At 34.8% G+C, this 7,033-nt stretch overlaps 1 long non-coding RNA gene across 2 annotated transcripts; it reads right to left on the reverse strand.

Moving 5' to 3' along the window:
* LOC110266005 lies at positions 3,067–5,259 on the reverse strand. 2 transcript variants are annotated; one of them, XR_002352815.1, is made up of 4 exons: positions 4,620–5,259; positions 4,158–4,509; positions 3,286–3,378; positions 3,067–3,159 (listed from the first exon to the last, which is right to left on the reverse strand). It is a non-coding gene; the product is annotated as an uncharacterized LOC110266005 (long non-coding RNA). The 2 variants fall into 2 exon arrangements; XR_002352816.1 differs by having other exon boundaries at positions 4,627–4,933.

Raw genomic sequence — 7,033 nt, forward strand, 5'->3', positions numbered from 1 at the left:
GAATGGAGGTAGAAAGGAGGCGCAGCATGACGAGGAGGCAGAATGGAGGCATGACACTATAGGAGGGAGAACGGAGGCACGACGCTGCAAGGAGGAAGAATGCAAGCTGGCGCTGCGAGGAGGCACAACTAGGAGGCACGCCACTGTAAGGAGGATGAATGCAAGCCAGCGCTACGAGGAGGTAGAACTAGAAGGCACGGTGCGGCACGAGGAGAAGGAAGACTGAAGGCGCATCATTGTGAAGAGGATGATCGAAGGCTAGCGTTGCACCTACGCCAGCGAGCTCTCCTTATCTACGAACTCTTTCTCTTCGAAATCTCTCTCTAATTTGGTCTCCTCTCTCTCCTCTACCACTCTTCTTCTCGGCTAGCTCAGCGGCAGCAACATTTCCACCTACACCGGTGTCATTGTCCTCCCCACCCCACCCCCCTTTTTTTCTCTCCTTCTCTCCCTCGTGTTCCCTATTCGCCCTCTGTTTTTTGTTTTCTTCGTGCGGGTGAGTTAGGGCAAAAAGCCAAAAATGGAGCAACATCTCCACCTACGCCGGCGTCATTGTCCCCCCACCCCCTTTTTTTTCTCTCATTCTCTCCCTCGTGTTCCTTATTCTCCCTCTCTCATTCTCTCCCTCGTGTTCCCTATTCTTCCAAAAATGGGTGGAGTGGGATGAGGGTGAAGGAGAAGAGAAGCTTTTTAATTTTTTTACCAGGGGCAGTTTAGTCCAAAAATTAAAAAAGGATGATTTTATAATATTTTGTAACGTTGAGGATAATTTTAATAAGAAAAAAGTCGAAGATGATTTTAATTTTGACCCAAGACCTTAGGGACGAAAATAGTACTTAACCATTTTTTTTATTATGAATAAAAAATAAAAAAAATCAAATGAAAAAGAGAGCATACAATACTATAATAATAGCATATAAATATCATATGAGAGAGGAATTCTATCATATATGTATATAAGAGAGCATCATGTGGTTATAATGAACAAAAACTTGTAAACAAAATAAAGCAAAAAATAGTAAATCAGATATGACGAATAACAAAAACTTGTGAATAAAAAAGAGCAAAAGCTTTACCAAAATCGTCGATCAATTTACACAAATCAAATATGAGGAATAGAACAATTAGGTATGGGAACAAATAGAAAATTGCATATTATAGAACAACTCAATGAGAAGCCAAATCAAAAAATATAAATTAGGAAATCGATCTAAGAATATGAATACTTAACTTAATACGTATTAGCAACAAGAAGCTTGAATAAAAAAATTTGAAATCTGAATCAGCAAAATAAAAATTATATCAAATTTATGAAAGAATAAAAAATTTTGAGAGAAAGAAAAAATACCCACTACAAGACATGCGGAGAATAGCGGCGGTTTAATTGCCGGATTGCGACGGTTTTAAACCGCCGCTAAATAGGTTGCCAGCGACACAGTGTCCACAGCGCGGGAATCACATTTTGCGGCGGTTTCCAGCAACGGCTGGCATAACCGCCGCAAATAATGTATTTTGCCTCAAACAGTTTAGCCGTAATTTTCTGAAGCGTATTTAATGAAAATTTTAAAAACCGCCACTATTTGCTACTTCGTTTCCTATAGACTTTATTCGCGGCGGTTTAAAACTGCCGCTATTCTTTGGATTTTTTTTAATTTTATTTTGATTAATTTTACAAACCTGGGTATTTTTTTAACTTCTTTTTGTTTAAAAAATCTTATCGTTATTTAATTTCTTTTATTTATTTATTATATTTTATAAATTTTTTTCATCTTTTTTATTTAAAGAATATTATACTTTTTTCTCTCTAAAATTCTGCACTATGGAAAAAAAACTCATGAATATTTAACTGCGAAGCAAACTAACATATCTATTTTAATAATGTCAATAAAGTATTTCAATAGTCATCCAAAAAGGTAAAGTACCTGGCTAATAATTAATGCTGCATACTTAACATAAACTAAACATATAGCAAAAAACAAAGTATCACATAAAATCTAATTTCTATTTTCCGCCATGTCCGTCCAGAGAATTCATCTGTGCAGCGATGTTCGGAGGCAGCTCCCCACATTGCTGTTGGACCAGATAACTCAGCACACTCTCTATTGCCTGTCTATTCGTTTTCTCTGCTGCTAATTCATCCTCCATTGCTTTCCTCTTCAATTTTTTTATCGTCACCTCCGCCTATAGTTCACACAGCATCCTTTGGGCCTCCTCTACTTGAGCTCTATCCATCGGCGGCTGCGAACTCGAACGGAAGAGTTGATTTGGTGTCGGCCCGTGTCCCATCCCACGCACTCTACCCGGGTGTTCTTTACCGAGAGCTTGGGCAAGGGAATCATTTATTATACTCTCTTTTTTTCTAAAATTCTGCACTATGGAAATAAAAAACTCATGAATATTTAACTGCGAAGCAAACTAACAATACTATTTAATAATGTCAATAAAGTATTTCAATGGTCACCCAAAAAGGTAAAGTATTTGGCTAATAATTAAAGCTCCATAGTTTGTTAAACAAAACATATACTGAAAAACAAAGTATCACATAAATCCTAATTTCTATTTTCCACTATGTCCGTCCAGAGAATTCATCCGTGCAGCGATGTCTGGAGGCAGCTCCCCACATTGCTGTTGGACAAGATAACTCAGCACACTCTCTATTGCCTGCTTCTTCATTTTCTCTATTGCTAATTCATCCTCCGTTGCTTTCCTCTTCAATTTTTTGGTTGTCGACTCCGCCTGTAGTTCACACAGCATCCTTTGGGCCTCTTTTACTTGAGCTCTATTAACCGGCGGTTGCGTACTCGGACGGAAGAGTTGACTTGGTGTCGGCCCGTGTCCCATCCCACGCACTTTATCCAATTGCTCTTTACCGAGAGCTTGGGCAAGGAAATCATTTTCTGATAATATTCTTGTAGATTCATCCAGATGTTCAATCTCAGATATTTTTTCCTGCAGGCATAAATAAAATTACACAATCACACTAGGCTAATAGCATACTCAAGACATTTTAATAACTAAACCCAACATGTTACAGCATAAATGATTACGTGTACTTACACCAATCCTCTAAACTTTTTCATGTATATAGCTGCCATCAGATCTTTTGTGCTTTAGGATCCATACTTCTCCCCTACCAACTCTCCTCCCTTGTTTTTGTGACTGTGATAATACAATTTACGCCATGAATTTCACTTCTTTAAACTTTTTCAATAATTCTTTGTTGTTTTACTCTATGAATAAATCAACACTAAATGCCACTTATACTTGATTACAAATTTATATTACCTATTCTTTCCTTGTCCTAGCCAAGCTTTTAGAACCGCCAGTGTGTGTGTAAAGTTGCTTCTTTTGATTCAACGTGTTTTGCTTGCACTTCGCCTATAAAAAATCAACAGTAAGCTTGAAGCAATAAAGTAATAAATATAAATATGTAGTATATATATCCTACGTTGCAAGAGACTCAAAATAATGGGGCAGTAAGTATAGTAGCATGGAAATTGAATAAACTGTACGTAACCTTAAGTTAACTATTGCTTTAACAAGAAAAATATTTATATGGATGCGATCCCTATTTATATATAAGAAGTTAACAATATTATTGTATTTCTAATATGCAAATGCAACCCCTAACTCTCACCACAACTAACAGAAAAAAGCTTTAGCAGGCATGTGTGAGATAGCCCAATAACAATTATATAACATAAATTATAATAATAGGGGTACTCAAATTAAATTAAATTTCTTTTACTGTAACAGAAAAAAATAAGGTTGTAATGATGAAGGTTGGTGTACATCAATCTCATCGTCATGCATGTATATATTATGATTTTAATCAAACATTCCTTCTAGGTTGTGACTTGTGCTGAGAATCGATATACTGAATTTAATTAATCATGTATATTAATCAATAGGGTTCAAATTCAAAACAATCGGAATAAAAACTATTTATATATATCAAATCATATAAAAAAATATCAAAATTATATTTTTAGATTTGATTGGATTTCATTTTTTAAAAATTTATATGTATTAGATCAGATTTCGGATCCATAGTTATTAGAATTGAACCCTGTTATATCACTGAATCATTAGGATAATGATTTAATCGATGGGCTACAAATTAAATTGGCCTGGTCATAATTAAATAAATGGGGTACCTTTGTTGCAGGATCATTACGATAATCAATGAACCACCTCCAATGCTCTCTAGGAATTTCCTTCGGGCGCTTCTCAAGATTCTGCTCAAGTGTCCTTGTTGGTTTGTAATGCGAGTTATACAGCCTCCCCCTTGTGTCTTTCCAGGACCTCCCCATTTTTTGCAAAATTATTTTCTTGATTCTACCACAGCTATCCTGAAAGTGGAACATCTCCTGTGACGACAATGTCCAGCTCCATCTCCGACTGCTTGCAGTTCCTCATTGAACCTCAGTATGATCTTGCTACCATTAAGAGACCGCTCCATAGCCTCCCTCACACTCATTTTAGCTTGCTTGACTATTCCTTCAGAATCTATAAATAAAGAAAAAAAAAATTCTTATTTATGTGTTCAATGTGCCCAAAATGTGAATATTATAACAATATCATTAGCTAATCAATTAAAAAGTTTTATGGTTCAACACTTGTTACCAATGAGATCAACATCCCAAAACTCAGTAGTGTTTCATCCTTTGCACTTTTCAGCATCAGAAGCAGCAAACATCCTGTCAATGTGTTCGTCAAACGAATCTACCTCGTTCCCCTCCAGGTCAATGTCTTCATTGCACGGTTCCATGACTTGCTCTTCGTTAGCGGCTTGTGGCTCTGGTCTTGGTTCGCTCCTGGGCGGACGAAAGGGTTGCAGAGGAGCCGCTGTGGAGACACCACCATTACTGGGGGGCGGAGGGATGAGCCAGTCATTGTCATCGGATGGTAAAGACACAAGAGGTGCAGCTGGAGGCTGTTGATGTGGTGGCTCCACTCTTGTGCCTTTCTTGAAGCGAGCTTTCCTGGGCATTTTAAAATCCTAGTATAAACACATGTAGCATGCCAAAAAAGATTAATTCCTCATGGAAGAATAGAATAATAACTAACAAATAACTGCTATTTCTCTTTCACCTTCTATGTCGTATTAAATTTCCATAATTAAACAGTGGATATTAGCTAAAATTATCTACATTTACAAGCTATTAAAGGAACCACCGCGTCTTAGGCTAATAGCATTACTCACATTATAACTATGTAACAAGATAGTAAATACCATTATATATATGTACATATATTAATTATATAAATAGAATCTCTTTTTTCAAATGATCCAAATACATGTAAATTAGAAAAATCAAAGTCAAAAGGGAAAGCTGTTAATGGACAAGGATATTAATAAAGCCTTAGGATATTCTATTAGAAAAATGAAACCTAGTATACAGAGCATAAATAAATTACTGGTTTTCCTAATTCTCTATTTGCATGAGCCACATCTACTGCATTAGATTATTAATTACCATCTTTAATATTCCTATTTATCCCAGGTGTATTTATTCCAGATATTTATAATTAAGAAACTATGATTAAAGTTAACAGCCATCATTAATAATCATAACAGAATTAAATAAGAAAATATGCCTAAAGTTATTATTCTCTTTTTGCATGAGCAACATCTACTCCATTAAATTCACCATTACCTTTGTCAATAGTCATATTCCTAGCAGGTGTAACAATTTCATTTTTTTTAATTAAGAAAATATTCCTAAAGTTAATAGCCATCATTACCCCTTTGAAAAATTAAATCAAAAATTAAACCAAACTATTAGTGGCCATATTCTTTAACCCTTTTTATAGTTACATTGAAGATATGAACATGCAACTCCCACAAACCAATTATATGTTATCTGTGAATGTTCATACCCACATAGAATTGGAGTTAAGGATAAGTTGATAAAAATTAAAAACAAAAGAATGATTGCATGCGATTAGATAGGGTCAGCATGTCAATTAATCGAAACCTGTGACCAGCGAATGTCAAGTAATGTGATTTTTTCATAATAGCATTGATATATAGTGCACCCATTCAACTAAATTGACAGGTCACAACATAAGAAACTGACCCAATATGAGGAACATAACTATTAGCATGAAAGAGCTAGAACTTGTTACCTCAACGACACGACGACCGTGTGGAAGAGGGGTTGACTGACGACCGTGAGGGGGCCAAAGGCACAACAATACCAACTACGCTGCTCAGAACCGACCATGTGGGTAATGAAAATAAGGATTTAGCAATGGGAGAATTGGGGATGTACGAGCGACTGGGCTACTGTGAGGAAGATTTAGTATTTATTTATTTAGTTTAACCTCTTCAAGGTTTGACGGTGGTATGGGCCTTAAGATATAGAAAAAATTTCTTCTTAAATGATGTGGGTCAAACTGATGTTATAATACTACTACTAATTCACGGTTTTCATAATTATAAAAAAAGAATAAATGAATTCTCAAATAATACTACAACTAATTCACGATTTTCATAATTATAAAAAAATAGATGAATTTATAAACTTGTTCACTAATCTCATCCTAAAAAACAGTAAAACTATAATATTATATATTATACCAAATTATTAAAAATTAAAGACTAAAAAACCTAGTACATACTCTTATCATTTGCCTTAATTTTTATTGTACCTTTTTAAATCTTCTAAGCATATTTGGAAATATTGTGGGATGAGACCCCCTAACTTGCTTATTTGATTTATTTAATTGAATATTGGTAGTGAATTCAAAAAATAAATTTTGACACCTTGTATTTGTTGTCAAGACAATTTTCAATATGTAAAATTCATGGGCACAAATGGTATACAGTCTAATTATTTTAAGTATTTAAAAAAATTTCCCAAATATACCTTTTATATCTTGTACTTATTGAAACCCACTTCTATTTTTATTACCAAAGACAAATAAACCTACTACAAATTTTGACTAGTTATCTTTGAATAGCTGGCTCAATTAAGCAAAAAAATTTTCATATGGTCAAAGTAATAAAAAAGTACAAAAAAATTAA

This window comes from Arachis ipaensis, chromosome B08 (genome assembly GCF_000816755.2).
Source record: "Arachis ipaensis cultivar K30076 chromosome B08, Araip1.1, whole genome shotgun sequence".
Classification (NCBI taxonomy): domain Eukaryota; kingdom Viridiplantae; phylum Streptophyta; class Magnoliopsida; order Fabales; family Fabaceae; genus Arachis; species Arachis ipaensis.